This window comes from Chiloscyllium punctatum, chromosome 8 (assembly GCF_047496795.1).
Source record: "Chiloscyllium punctatum isolate Juve2018m chromosome 8, sChiPun1.3, whole genome shotgun sequence".
Lineage (NCBI taxonomy): Eukaryota > Metazoa > Chordata > Chondrichthyes > Orectolobiformes > Hemiscylliidae > Chiloscyllium > Chiloscyllium punctatum.
Window position 1 is genome coordinate 118,415,366 of NC_092746.1, and position 14,999 is coordinate 118,430,364.

At 44.2% G+C, this 14,999-nt stretch overlaps 1 protein-coding gene across 3 annotated transcripts in view; it reads left to right on the plus strand.

Moving 5' to 3' along the window:
• The first annotated feature begins 5,847 nt into the window (after positions 1 to 5,847).
• The window catches only part of LOC140480846 (protein-cysteine N-palmitoyltransferase HHAT-like protein), a 74,108-nt gene continuing 64,956 nt past the window's right edge, over positions 5,848 to 14,999 (plus strand). The window contains exon 1 of one of the 3 annotated variants that reach the window (XM_072576331.1): positions 5,848 to 5,972. The gene's annotated coding sequence lies outside the window, so the exon portion shown is untranslated. Of the gene's footprint in view, positions 5,973 to 12,112; positions 12,342 to 12,906; positions 12,928 to 14,999 lie in introns of those variants that run through there. The other 2 variants (XM_072576330.1, XM_072576332.1) reach the window with 2 other exon arrangements.

Below are 14,999 nucleotides of genomic sequence, written 5' to 3' on the forward strand. Positions count from 1 at the left end.
TAAAGGAAACAGAATTCACAAAGGCAGAGGTGATGTTCTTGGGACATAACATTGGTCATGCAAAGACGAAGGTCATTGAGGAATTTCCACAACCAACCTCAAAGAAAGAGGTGGTTTAATTTTGGGACTAAGCAGATTCTGTGTGAAGTTTGTTCCTAACGTCAGCAGCACAGTGGCACCGTTAACAGATTTGCTGAAGAAGAACACAAAATTTCGGTCATCAGAACAATGCCAGGAGGTATTTGACAATTTCAAAGCAGTATTAACCACCACACCAGTTTTAGCTACACCAAACGTTTTGAAACCCTTCAAATTTGCAATAGATGTTAGCAACAAAGGTGTTGGAGCTGTACTGCTACAGGAAGATGATGATGAAATTGAACTGCCAGTTAGTTACTTTTCAAACAAACTGAACACCCACCAGAGAAAATACAATATAAAAAAGGAATTATTGAGTTTGGTACTGGCATGTTGCAGTTGTATAAGACTCTGGTGCGGCCGCATCTGGAGTATTGTGTGCAGTTTTGGTCGCCATACTATAGGAAGGATGTGGAGGCACTGGAACAGGTGCAGAAGAGGTTTACCAGGATGTTGCCTGGTATGGTAGGAAGATTGTATGAGGAAAGGCTGAGGCACCTGGGGCTGTTTTCATTGGAGAAAAGAAGGTTTAGGGGTGACTTGATAGAGGTGTACAAAATGATTAGGGGTTTAGATAGGGTTGACCATGAGAACCTTTTTCCACGTATGGAGTCAGCTATTACGAGGGGGCATAGCTTTAAATTAAGGGGTGGTAGGTATAGGACAGATGTTAGGGGTAGATTCTTTACTCAGCGATTCGTGAGTTCATGGAGTGCCCTGCTAGTAGCAGTGGTGGACTCTCCCTCTTTATGGGCATTTAAACGGGCATTGGATAGGCATATGGAGGATAGTGGGCTAGTGTAGGTTAGGTGGGCTTGGATCTGCGCAACATCGAGGACCAAAGGGCCTGTACTGCGCTGTATTTTTTTCTATGTTCTATGGCCTTACAGCATGTTAATGTTTATGTCATGAACAAGGTGTCGGTTATGTACACGAATCACAATCATGTTACATTCCTGGAAGGATTTAAATACAAGAATATGAGACTTTCGTTGGAGTCTTATGTTACAGAATTTTTACAAATCATACATGTTGTGGGTTATAAGAATGTGATAGCAGATGCTTTATCATGATTTAACGGATAAAGTATAAATAAGATTGAATAGATACCAATGTTTTATATATATGTGTGTGCAGAAATTAATATGAACTTAGATTAATGTCCTATGTATCTTAAGGTATTAGGGTTAAGAATTAGAAAAAAAGCTGGTCATCTTTTCATGATGAAATTTTCATTTTTTTCTTAAGGGGGAGGTGTTATGAAGTTGAAGGTGTGTACTGTACCTTTAAGGGGTAGTGATGGGTATTTTGGCAGTGAGAGTTTGCAGGCAACTGTCTTGTGACTAACTCACATTCTCATAGTGTACTGCAAAATTGAAAATATGTGACATTCGGCTATAAACTAGATACCTCAGTTGTTTTGACAATCATTTTAATGTAACTAATCAGTTTAAGTTATGCCCCAGGGTACTAAAATCCAATCAAATTTGAACTTTATTGTTTTGACAACATCAAACCAATGAGATGATCTAATATTTGGGGTATAAAAGAAGCAGGCATTTTAGACAGTTAGCCATCTAGACAGAGCACGAACTGCCATCGAAAGACTGCTAATCACCACATTCTCTGTCAAAGGTACCTTTCTCATATGAAACATCTCTGCAGCAGAAGATCGAAAATGACCCAGGGAAATCTACAAACAGAGGAAAATCGATACTGGAGATGACAGCCGCTGTCTGGTTTTGAAAATTATGTTGCTGTAAGTTTCTTAGGAACTTTATTGGATCAGTATATTGTTAAAGAGTGGGAGGTAGATAACAAATCTTGAAAAGAAAGGAGGCTTAGAGTTGTAATTAGTTGTTGTTTAATGTTCACTTTTAGCGTTAAAGAATAAAATTGATATTTTTGTTAAATAATGGAATTTAGGTAGTTCCCTGTCACTAATACTTTAACAGATTGTGAAGTGAGGTGAGCTTTTCTGTGTGGTTGGTTTAATTAGCAGAGGGGTTCACCTATTGTCCTCCTGGCATTGTTCTGTCCTCTGAAATTTTGTGTTCTTCTATCAGTCCAAATTGCAAAGCAGTTACTAACGCCCACAATATAACATCCTTGTGTTCACAACTGGCACCAGGGTGATTCCTCCACCCATGGGTGTCTTATCCTCCTCATGAGGACTGACAGGGCTCTAGTATCTTATCTTAAGTATAACACTGGCACTGAAGTTCATCCTGGATTTGTGCACAAGCCTCTGGAATGGGACTTGATCTTTCCTACACTGAAGCAAGAGTAGTGTCAACTCAGCTACACCTGACACTTTGGAAAATACATGAATAAAAGGGTTTGAATTCATACAGTGTATTTCATGACCACTGGACTGCGAGTGCCTTTTGAAACATTGCTGCGGCTGTCATGCAAGAAACACAGAAACCAATTTGCACACAGCAACCTCACAAAAAATAATGTTTCTGTTATGTTGATCAAGGGCTAGGACACCAGGAATAGACTCCCTTGCTCTTCTTCCACATCCACCTGGGTCAGCAGATGCAAACTCAGTTTAACATCTCATTAAATTTACCCCATGTCCTACCATGCAGTGCTGGATTGACAGCCTTGATTTTAATGATCAAGTCCCAAAGGCTCTTGAAGTCAGAACCTTCTGACTCAAGGGTGAAGCTGTTGTGAACTGATCTGCAGCTGACACAATGAGCATAAATGTACTTTCATTATGTTTGTTTCTTTATTCACAAACTCCGGCTCACAAATATAATTAGCTTTTACATTTTTGTTTCCAGCTTTCTCCCGAACGTACTGACTCACATTCAGACTGGGTTGCACAAACATTGAAACCCCTCTGGTTGTTTGCCAGTTTGGATAATCTCCCTATCTGATCTTAAACGCTGAGGGCCAGAAATTGGTTCAATTTCCAAAAGAGAAGTGAGGGTAAAATAAAAACAGATTTATGGAGACAAAACACCATGCACTGGAAGGCAACCTGTTCTATAGAACATTACCTCTGACACTGTAGTGTTCCTTCAATGCTGCGCTGGAGCAGCAGCGTAGATGTTCTGTGGATGGCAGCAACTGGATAGCATCACCTTCTGAGAATTGCATGGGATCTGGCAGGGTCTATGGGCAAGCCTGGTCCAGAGATAAGAAATTACTCAGAAAAATAACTCACTGCCTCCCTGAATCCAGAAAAAGGAGATTGTAGCAAAATGCAGAACTGAGCCGAAAGGAAGGAAGGAAAGGGTTTATTGCAGTAGTCACAAATGTTCAGCTGATGGCTTGAAGTGATTTGATATTGCAGTGATAACAAGTTTTAGTCGTTCTTTGTGTAGTTTGCTGCAATGTTGCACTATGATGGCTTAAAGAATTGGACAGGTATCACAACTGTAAAAATGGTGCAGCCATTCTAAATTGAGGAATACTGAACTCCTGAGCAGAGGTCAACCCTTCTCACACCCGCATGTGTCTGTGTGAATCACCAGATTAAAGATGTGTGATTAAGAGGAGCAATTAATTGGACATGTGCTACTCCATACTAAGCCCTAGGCTTGAGGGAAATCTAAAAGCTATTATTTTGCTTGTGAAGCTTGGTCTGGGCTCAAGTGCTGACACGTAAATGTTTTAATAAAATAATTCAGCAGAGAAGGGTGCTGTTCAGCAAATCCAACTCCTTCTTGAAATCATACAATGTTTTGGCCTTGACAGCTTTCTGTGGTAGCAATGTGGACATCTCAGCAAATGATTTATATGTTGCAGACTCTCAAATGCTCACTCATTATTGGAAATTGTTAAATGTTCTTTTGGAAAGGAAGGGAGTGTTGCATGGAGGCCTGTGACCAGTGAAGTGCCACAAGGATCGCTGCTGGGTCCACTACTTTTCATCATTTGTATAAATGATTTGGATGGGAGTATAAGAGATAAAGTTAGTAAGTTTGCAGATGACACCAAAATTGGAGGTGTAGTGGACAGCGAAGAGGGTTACCTCAGAATACAACAGGATCTTGACCAGATGGGCCAATGGGCTGAGAAGTGGCAGATGGAATTTAAGTCAGATAAATGCGAGGTGCTGCGTTTTGGGAAAGCAAATCTTAGGCATGACTTATACACTTAATGGTAAGATCCTAGGGAGTATTGCTGAACAAAGAGACCTTGGAGTGCAGGTTCATAGTTTCTTGAAAGTAGAGTTGCAGGTTGATAGGATAGTGAAGAAGGCATTTGGTATGCTTTCCTTTATTGGTATTGAGTATTGAGTACAGGAGTTGGGATGTCATGTTGCAGCTGTACAGGACATTGGTTAGGCCACTCTTAGAATATTGTGTGCAATTCTGGTCTCCTTCCTATCGGAAAGATGTTGTAACACTTGAAAGGGTTCAGAAAGGATTTACAAGGATGTTGCCAGGGTTGGTGGATTTGAGCTATAGGGAGAGGTTGAATAGGCTGGGGCTGTTTTCCCTGGAGTGTCAGAGGCTGAGGGGTGACCTTATAGAGGTTTATAAAATCATGAGGGGCATGGATAGGGTAAATAGACAAGGTCTTTTCCCTGGGGTGGGGTGTTCAGAACTAAAGGGCAAATATTTAGGGTGAGAGGGGAAAGATATAGAAAAGACCTAAGGGGCAACTTTTTCATGCAGAGGGTGGTACGTGTATGGAATGAGTGCCAGAGGAAGTGATGGAGGCTGGTACAACTGCAACATTTAAGAGACATCTGGATGGGTAAATGAATAAGAAGGGTTTGGAGGGATATGGGCCGGTGCTGGTAGTTGGGACTAGATTGGGTTGGGATATCTCGTCGGCATGGACCGAAGGGTCTGTTTCTATGCTGTACATATCTGTGACTCTATATACATCTCTCCTTTGAGAGAGTTTACCTTTAAGTACTTCACGTACTACATGTACATAATGCTGAGACTCTGCCTGCCAGCTAGCCTGCCGTGAGTTTGTGAGCTGCTGGCACAGGAATGCTGCAGTGTCTGCTCCATGTGCTTTACTGTTTTAAATAACCTAACCCCGGGAGTGAAGCCATCCCTGAGGGAGTGATTGCTTTTTAATAACAAGCATTCAGCTTCTTGGATGTGTTCCAGCTCTCCGAAAGATCATCAACGATCTGCTTTTGTTCGTTATCTACTTCCCTTCCCCCATCTCAAATAAGTCCAAGCAATTTTCATTGAAATGACTTATCCATCTTCCTGATGGTCCTGATCTGACCTAATGAAGACAAATTTTAACAACGTCCTCTGTAACTATTATAAAAAGAGGTGAAGGATGATCTTACAATTCAGACTATTTTTAACTTGAAGCTTGTAACAGGGGATAGTTTAATGACAGTTTTTAAATACTGACGATTTAGATTGAATAGTAACCGAAGGTGGTGAAGTGCAGACAAGCAAGAGAAGGTTGCGTGGGACGGGAATTGGGTTTTGTGGCACGCAGGTGATTTCTTAATATTGAGTCACAAGCAAGTTTTTGGGATCTTTAATATGAGATTAATGTGACGTAAGCTTATCAGATCAGAGCATGTCCATTCACGTAGAAATTGCTTTTCTCAGGAAGAAGGGCAGGAGGCCAGTTCATGTCCCCCCTTCGCAATCAGCACTGAGTAGTAAGTACCCAAGAAGGTCTGTCATGTTCTGCTTTACACCTGGGGACGTGAAGAGACGTAGGTGAAAGAGACTCAGAAACACGCACAGGCAGACACACACCCCTCGGTGCAGGGCTTGGCTCCTTGGTGCTGTGTCGGGGGAAGAATTGCCAGTCTAAGCTCCAACTCACAGAGTGATGTACTGCCGCAGTGGAAAACGGTGCTGTGTGACAGGCGATGGTCGGTGAAGGTAATGAGTTACAGTTTATAGAGTGACGCTGCTCCCCGCAGGCTACGGGAGGTTCTCAATATGTGACCAGCCTCTCAAAACGTTTTGGTTAGAAAGTTTAATTCAAAGGGTTCAGCATTTTATTCAAGACAAGGAGAGAGTGACGTTTGCTGCTGATTCCCAGCCAAATAGTTCGGTGACAAAAAAGGAACTGCACTCTAATCAATCTCTTGCCCGATAAATTGACAGACGCTTAAAATGTCGAGGGTGTTTCGGGTTTTCCCATTAAAGTGTAACCGTTTGTGATGACACATCAGCTCATGGCTATTTGGGAGCGAACTGTTTTGTTATTTATTCATTCATGGTCTGTAGGCGTTACTGACATTGTCCATCTCTTGGTGCAGGCTTTGGAAAAGCTCCAGTCTCTGCACTTTTGTAAAGATGAAGTGGTTTGCATTCAGTAGGAAGTTAAGAGTCAGCCACATCAGGTTTGGAGACAGATATTGGGCCAGCATGGCAGATTTCCTTCCCTAAAGTCGTTGAGTTTTATGACAATACAATAGTTTCACAGTCACTACTGCTGATGCTATTTTCTCTTCTGAACTATTTCATTCACTGAATAGAAGTTCCACAACTCCCACACTGGGATTTATGCTCAGGGGCTGGATTTTTGATGCCCCCTTTGGGTGGGCAAAAGAATGGGTTGGGTGGTAAGCCCAACACCTTTGCAACCCTTACCAAGTTCACCCACCACCTGCCACCTCCCCCAATTGAAGGGTCAAATACAGAATTCTGTTGCCCTCCTGCTGTATTTCATCAAACAATTCGGGTCATTCTGACTTAACACCAGGTGCATTGATAATACACTGGATAATACACTGTCCATGCTGTAGCACACCTGCCCTGGGCAGATGGGCAGAGGTAGGCATTTCAGAGAGATTGTGCATATGGGTGAGAGTGGGCAGTCAAATGGAAAGGCATTTGGGTGTGGGGCAATTGGGTGGGAGTGGGCAGTCTGTGGTGGCAGTTAGGTGGTGGGGGGGGGGGGGGGGTGGCTGGCAGCTAGGTCTGCCTGACCAAAGGGGTTCATTGGGTCCATCGAGGTCACCTTAAGATGCCAACCACCTTCACTTCCATGTCACCTGCTTATACAGCTCAAAGCCCCACACACCCCCCCTCCCAACCTCACCCCCATCCCCCACACTCCCCTCTCACTGGCTCAAGGATCCTATCCTGCCTAAAACCCCCAGGACTGACTCTCCTGGGGCAGACATGATTGTCTTTGGGCATCTCCATCAAGTCCGGGCATTGCCCATGGTTGAGTTCTGGCATTGCTGGGGCTGCTGGAGCTGGGAGTTAGTTAGATTGGTCAGCAGCTTGAGAGGATGAGCTCTTCCAGCACCACTAATCCAGAATCTGGTTTCCAGCATCTGCAGTCATTGTTTTTACCAGCAGCTTGAGAGGGCAGGTGTCATCTTACATTATGGCATCGAGGGGGTAATAGAGGGGAGTTGGTGTTATGTCCTGCTGTTGGCTAATTTCTCAGCCCATGATGTATTATAGCTGCAGGGCAGGCTCACTGGGATCATGTCAGCTTCAGACTGGGTAGGGGAGGGGTAAGCACTCCAGCAGCACCCCTCCCCCACCTCACTGTCCCCATAAAATCCAGCGTGAAAACGCTGGATTAATATTTCAGTGGTATGTCCACTATATTACCACAAACATATGTAAATTTGTCTAAATACATGTGTAGTTAATGCATCTAAATGCATGTATGAAGGTGGCAATGGCCTAGAGATATTATCACTGGACTTTATATTCTCAGTGTTACGAATGTAGCAGCCTACAAACTAAGAGCAGGAGCAGGCCATTCAGCCTTCACGTCTGCTCCTCAAATCAATGGCTGATCTGATTGTAACCTCAAATCCCTGATAACTTCTCACCCTCTTGCTTAACAAGAATGTGCCTTAAAAATCTTTGAGGACTCTGCTCCCACCCTGTTTTCAGGAAGAGAGGACCAAAGGCTTATGAGCTTGTGTGAGAAAATCTTTTGCTTTCTGTTTTAAATGGTTGACCTCTGATTTTGAAACAGTGATCTCTAGAGGATGTGGGAACATTCTCTCCATTGTGCTCTATCAAGGCTCCTCAGGATCTTCTGCAATCATTTGAATCTTGTGCAATAGTTACTTAATTATCTGGTCATTATCACATTGCTCTGTGTGGAAGCATACTCAGTGAACACTGACAACCACAGTTGCACCTCAAACGTATTTCTCATTCCTGAAGAAGGGTTTATGCCCGAAACGTCAATTCTCCTGCTCCTCGGATGCTGCCTGGCCTGCTGAGTGCCAACTCTGGTACTCCAGCATCTGCAGTCCTCACTTTCCCCCTCAAAAGTATTTCACAAGTTGTAAAGATGTTGCCATGTACAGAGGTGGCAAAATGCTATACAAAATGCTACAGAATCTCGTGGGCCTGGCAGCATCTGTAAAGAAAGAAACAGAGTCGGTTCAAGTCCAACATGATTCCTTTGGAATTTTATTTCAGATTTCTAGAATCTGCAGTACTTTATCTTTAATTAAAATGCAACTCTGTCAGAAGGAAGTTGAATTTAGCAATAAATTTGATTTGATTTGATTTACTATTGTCACATGTACGGCAATACAGTGAAAAGTATTGCTCTGCGTGATAACCAGGCAAATCATATTTTACATAAGTACATCAGGGTAATAGAACAGAATGCAGAATATAGTGTTACAGCCACAGAGAAGGTGCAGAGAAACATCAACTCTAATATATTAGAGGTTCATTCATAAGTCTGATAACAGTGGGGAAGAAACTGTTCTTGAATCTGTTGGTAAATTGTTTCCAAACTTTTGTATCTTCCACCGAACAGAATAATGTGGAAGAGAGTTTCACTGGGTTGGGAAGGGTATTTGATTATGTTGACTGTTTTCCTGAGGCAACAGGAAATGTAGATAGAGTCAATGGAAGGAAGGCTGGTTTGCATGATAGACTGGGCTGTGCTCATAACTTCCTGTAATTTCTTACTGTCTTGGGCAGAGCAGATGCCATACCAAGCTGTGATATCTGGATAGGATACTTTAGCAAATTATTTCTCAAAGGATAGTGTGAAACAGTGAGGGCATCATTTGGGATCAATCTGATGGCACTTATTGAACCAATAAGCATTATTTATGAGCCTTAAAGTTATAATTTGTGAGGCACATGGAAACAAGAGGAGGCCAATTAGCATCTCAAGCCTCTTCTGCTGTTCAATTAGATTCAATCTTCCTACATTGATTCTGTAATCACTAATACACCTGCCTAACAAATATTTACTGAGACCTAAATAAGAAATGAAAGATCTGCGGATGCTGCAAATCAGAAACCAAGACAGAAGTTGCTGGAAAAGCTTAGCAGAACTGGCAGCATCTGTGAAGAGAAATCAAAGTTAACCTTTCAGTCTGATCACCCTTCCTGTCCTCAGTTCTGAAGAAGGGTCACCAGATCCGAAACATTAACTGTGATTTCTCTTCACAGATGCTGGCAGTCCTGCTGAGCTTTTGCGGCAACTTCTGTTTATGTTTACTGAGACCTGCCTCATTAAACAAACATCCTTTCGAGACATGTGTTGGATTTATTTTTTAAGGGCAAATTTTAAAGGGATAATTCTTTTAAAAATAAGAAACTGTCTTGAAGCAAGCTTTACAAAAAAAATTGAAATCTCTCAAAACACATATGGATTTCAGCAAGGCATTCGATAAGATTCCCCACAGTAGGCTATTGTACAAAATGCGTAGGAATGGGATTGTGGGAGATATAGCAGTTTGGATCAGTAATTGGCTTGCTGAAAGAAGACAGAGGGTGGTGGTCGATGAGAAATGTTCATCCTGGAGTCCAGTTACCAGTGGTGTACTGCAAGGGTCGGTGTTGGGTCCACTGCTGTTCATCATTTTTATAAACGACCTGGATGAGGGCGTAGAAGGGTGGATTAATAAATTTGCAGATGACACTAAGGTCGGTGGAGTTGTGGATAGTGTCGAAGGATGTTGTAGGTTACAGAGAGACATAGATAAGCTGCAGAGCTGGGCTGAGAGGTGGCAAATGGAGTTTAATGCAGACAAGTGTGAGGTGATTGGTTGGAGTAACCGGAATGCAAAGTACTTGGCTAATGGTAAGATTCTTGGTAGTGTAGATGAGCAGAGAGATCTCGGTGTCCAGATACACAGATCCTTGAAAGTTGCCACCCAGGTTGACAGGGTTGTTAAAAAGGCATACAGTGTTTTAGCTTTTATTAATAAAGGGATCGAGTTCCGGAACCATGAGGTTATTCTACAGCTGTACAAAACTCTAGTGCAGTCGCACTTGGATATTGTGTATAGTTCTGGTCACTGCATTATAAGAACGATGTGGAAGCTTTGGAAAGGGTGCAGAGGAGATTTACTAGGATGTTGCCTGGTATGGAGGGAAGGTCTTACGAGGAAAGGCTGAGGGACTTGAAGCTGTTTTCATTAGAGAGAAGAAGGTTGAGAGGTGACTTAATAGAGATATATAAGATAATCAGAGGGTTAGATAGGGTGGACAGGGAGAGCCTTTTTCCAAGAATGGTGATGGCGAGCACGAGGGGGCATAAGCTTTAAATTGAGGGGTGATAGATATAGGACAGATGTCAGAGGTAGTTTCTTTACTCAGAGAGTAGGAAGGGTATGGAATGCTTTGCCTGCAACGGTCGTAGATGCGCCAACTTTAAGTACATTTAAGTCATCATTGGACAAGCATATGGACGTTCATGGAATAGTGTAGGTTAGATGGGCTTCAGATTGGTATGACAGGTCGGCGCAACATTGGGGGCCTAAGGGCCTGTACTGAGCTGTAATGTTCTATGTTCTATGTAAAACTAAAAGACAGCATTCTGTCTGGATGTATCACTTCCTGGTATGGTCACTGTACCTTTCAAGATTGGGAATGGTTACAGAGAGTGGTGAACGTAGCCCGGACAATCACAAAGGCCAACATTCCATCTATAGAATCCATCAACCAGGCCCGCTGTCAAGGAAAGGCCGCCAGCATTCTCAAAGATCCATCCCACACTGGCAATGTTTTTCTACAATGTCTACCATTGGGGAGAAGGTACAGAAGCCTGAACACATGCACCAGCCGGTTTCAAAACAGTTTCTACCCTACTGTTGTTAGAATACTGAATGGACTCACAAACTCTTAACATTCACCTGTACCTGTGTTTTTGTTTTTGCCGCTGTTTACCTATTATTTACTATCTATGTTACTTAACTCTGTGATCTGCCTGTATTGCTCACAAGACAAAGCTTTTCACTGTGCCTCGGTACATGTGACAATAAATTCAATTCAATTTTCCAACTCTCTGTAGTTCCAAGAGTCAGAGTGGACTTGATACATTAACAGTTTCTCTCTCCACAGACATGCTGAGTTTCTCCAGCAACTTTCTGTTTGTATTTCAGACATAAAGCTGGCATGACTTACATCATTACTTCCAAGCTTGTCGCTTTTACAGGGAAGAGATGAAGCAGGAGATTGCCCTGACAATTCATGGTATCAGAACACTAGATAGAAGTTGTACTAATTATAATCTGGAATGTACCCCCTGAGACACTGATGGAGGAGGATTTAGTAATGGCTTTCAAAAGATAATTGGAAAATACTTGAATGGCAAAATAAAAATGTACAGGAGGTTAAGAAGTGGCATTAGTTGGAAAGCTCTTTCAGAATTATCACAATACTTCATACTTCCAGCTGTTAATTTTTAAAAATCTGATAGATAATTTAAATTTTAAGCAAAGGTATTAAGGGTTATGTGCCAAATACAAGTATATGGAGTTAGGCCACAGATCAGTCATGATCCCACAGAATGACAAAACAGGCTTGAGGGGCTGAATAGCCTACTCCTGTTCCTATTACATGAGGATACGACAGAAACCAAATAGGTAATCAGTCAAATGATTAAGAAAGATGTTGCACCTACTCGCTGATTACCTCGTCTGTGCTGCTTTCAAGGGGAGACAAGGAGGAGGCTAATGACCAGGTCATTAGTGGATAGTTGATTTCTACTGGTTGAGGGACGCTTCTCGTTTTCTCTCCTGTCAGAGTTGAACCTGGGAGGGTTTGACAGACAGCTGCCAGGAGGAGGTGGAGCAGAATGAGCCAAGTTTCTCTGCTTAGGCTGCGTTTAAAAATAATTCACTACTCCCGACTTCTGCTTCTCAGCCCGGGCTGATTCCATCAGCAAAATGATTGGGACGGAGCAGCAATGAGTTAGACCTGAGGGATTGTCATTTTGGCTATTTTTATTTTTGAGGAAAATAAACTTCAGTTTCCCCACCTCCAAGGTGTAACTCTGTACTTGGACTCAAGGTCAGTGTACGAGGGAAGATCAAACAAAAACGGCAGCGTTGTGTTATCGATACAAGTGCCTAGCTAATGCATGGGCAAGAAGGTTGCGTGACTCTCCTTTTTCGGTTTGCGTGTTTACAGTTTAACCTGAGCAGTTTTTTTTTCTCTCTGGCATGCTGCATATTTGCAAATGATGCGTTAAGGGATAGCTGAATTGTAGGGGAGAAGCGCCCGCATGTTTTTCTTTTGGGAGAGTGTTGTGGTGGGGGGGGGTGTAAGATTCGAACTGTCCGTCTGATGGCTATCGAGTGTCAGTGCAGCTGGCGAGAGCCTCTGCAGTGCCTTAAAATAGGCAGCGGCTGAGCCAGCCCTAATGCAGCACCCTCACCGGCTCTCCGTTTAAAGGGAGGGATTGCACAGCTCCCTATGTAAACAGCTTCACCCTAGTCTAAGGCATTGGAGCTGCTTAATCATTAAGACCTCTTATTAAAGCTAAGAGTCGAGTTAAGTCAATGCGGAATATCAGTCATCACGGCTAAGAGGAAAGAAAGTGATTCTTTTTTTTCTCTCTCTAAGAAAGTAGATTGACCAGCCAACCTGTCTAAATGTAAGGTTTGTGAAAAAATAATTTTGCAGAGTCAATCTGCAGTCCTGTATTGGGTGATGCAGGAAAGGTGCCCATCGGTAAGTATACAGCAAGATCCCAAAGTGAGATTGACCAGAAAGCACTAACAGGAGAAAGTTGAGGACTGCAGATGCTGGAGATCAGAGCTGAAAATGTGTTGCTGGAAACGCGCAGCAGGTCAGGCAGCATCCAAGGAGCAGGAGAATCGACGTTTCGGTCATGAGCCCTTCTTCAGGAATGAGGAAGGTGTGCCAAGCAGGCTAAGATAAAAGGTAGGGGGGGGGGGGGGGGCATTGGGAATGCGATAGGTGGAAGGAGGTTAAGGTGAGGGTGATAGGCCTGAATGGGGGTGGGGAACAAAGAGGTCAGGAAGAAGATTGCAAGTTAGGAAGGAGGTGCTGAGTTTGAGGGTTGGGCCTGAGACAAGGTGGGTGGAGGGGAAATGAGGAAACTGGAGAAATCTGAGTTCATCCCTTGTGGTTGGAGGGTTCCTAGGCGGAAGATGAGGCGCTCTTCCTCCAACCGTCGTGTTGCTGACTGCCCCCTTGACCATGAACCCACCTCCCACCACCAAACCATTATCTCCCAGACCATCCATAACCTCATCACCTCAGGGGATCTCCCATCCACCGCCTCCAACCTCATAGTCCCACAACCCCGCACCGCCTGTTTCTACCTCCTGCCCAAAATCCACAAACCTGACTACCCCGGCCGACCCATTGTCTCAGCCTGCTCCTGCCCCACCGAACACATCTCTGCATACCTCGACACGGTCCTGTCCCCCTTAGTCCAAGAACTCCCCACCTACGTTCGGGACACCACCCACGCCCTCCACCACCTCCATGATTTTTGCTTCCCCGGCCCCCAACGTCTTATCTTCACCATGGACATCCAGTCCTTATACACCTCCATCACCCATCACGAAGACCTCAAAGCCCTCCACTTCTTCCTTTCCCGCCGAACCAACTAGTACCTTTCCACTGACTCCCTCCTTTGACTGAACTGGTTGTCACTCTGAACAACTTCTCTTTCCAATCCTCGCACTTCCTCCAAACCAAAGGAGTAGCCATGGGCCCCACCTATGCCAGCCTCTTCGTAGGATATGTGGAACAGTCCATCTTCCGCAGCTACACTGGCACCACCCCTCACCTTTTCCTCTACTACATCGATGACTGTATCGGTGCTACCTCTTGCTCCCACGAGGAGGTTAAACAGTTCATCCACTTTACCAACACCTTCCACCCCGACCTCAAATTTACCTGGACAGTCTCTGACTCCTCCCTCCCCATCCTAGACCCCTCCATTTCTATCTCTGGCGACTGAATCAACATAGATATTTACTATAAAACTTACCGACTCCCACAGCTACCTAGACTACACCTCCTCCCACCCTGCCCCCTGTAAAAACGCCATCCCATAATTCCTAATTCCTTCGTCTCCACTGCATCTGCTCCCAGGAGGACCAGTTCCAATACCATATAACCCAGATGGCCGCCTCCTTCAAAGACCACAATTTCCCCCCAGACGTGAGAGACTATGCTCTCCACTGCATCTCCTCTACTTCCTGCTCCTCTGCTCTTGAGCCCCGCCCCTCCAATTGCCACCAGGACAGAACCCCAATGGTCCTCACCTACCACCCCACCAACCTCCATATACGTCGTATCATCTGTTGTCATTTCCGCCACCTCCAAATGGACCCCACCACCAGGGATATATTTCCTTCCCCTCCCCTATCAGTGTTCCGAAAAGACCACTCCCTCGTCAGGTCCACACCCCCCACCAACCTAGCCTCCACTCCCGGCACCTTCCCCTGCAACCGCAAGAAATACAAATCTTGTGCTCACACCTCCCCCCCCCCCCCCCCCCCTTACTTCCCTCCAAGGCCCCAAGGGATCCTTCCATATCCGCCACAAATTCACCTGCACCTCCACACACATCATTTACTGCATCTGCTGCACCCAATGTGGCCTCCTCTATATTGGGGAGACAGGCTGCCTACTTGCGGAACGTTTCAGAGAACACCTCTGGGACACCCAGCCCAACCACCATGTGGC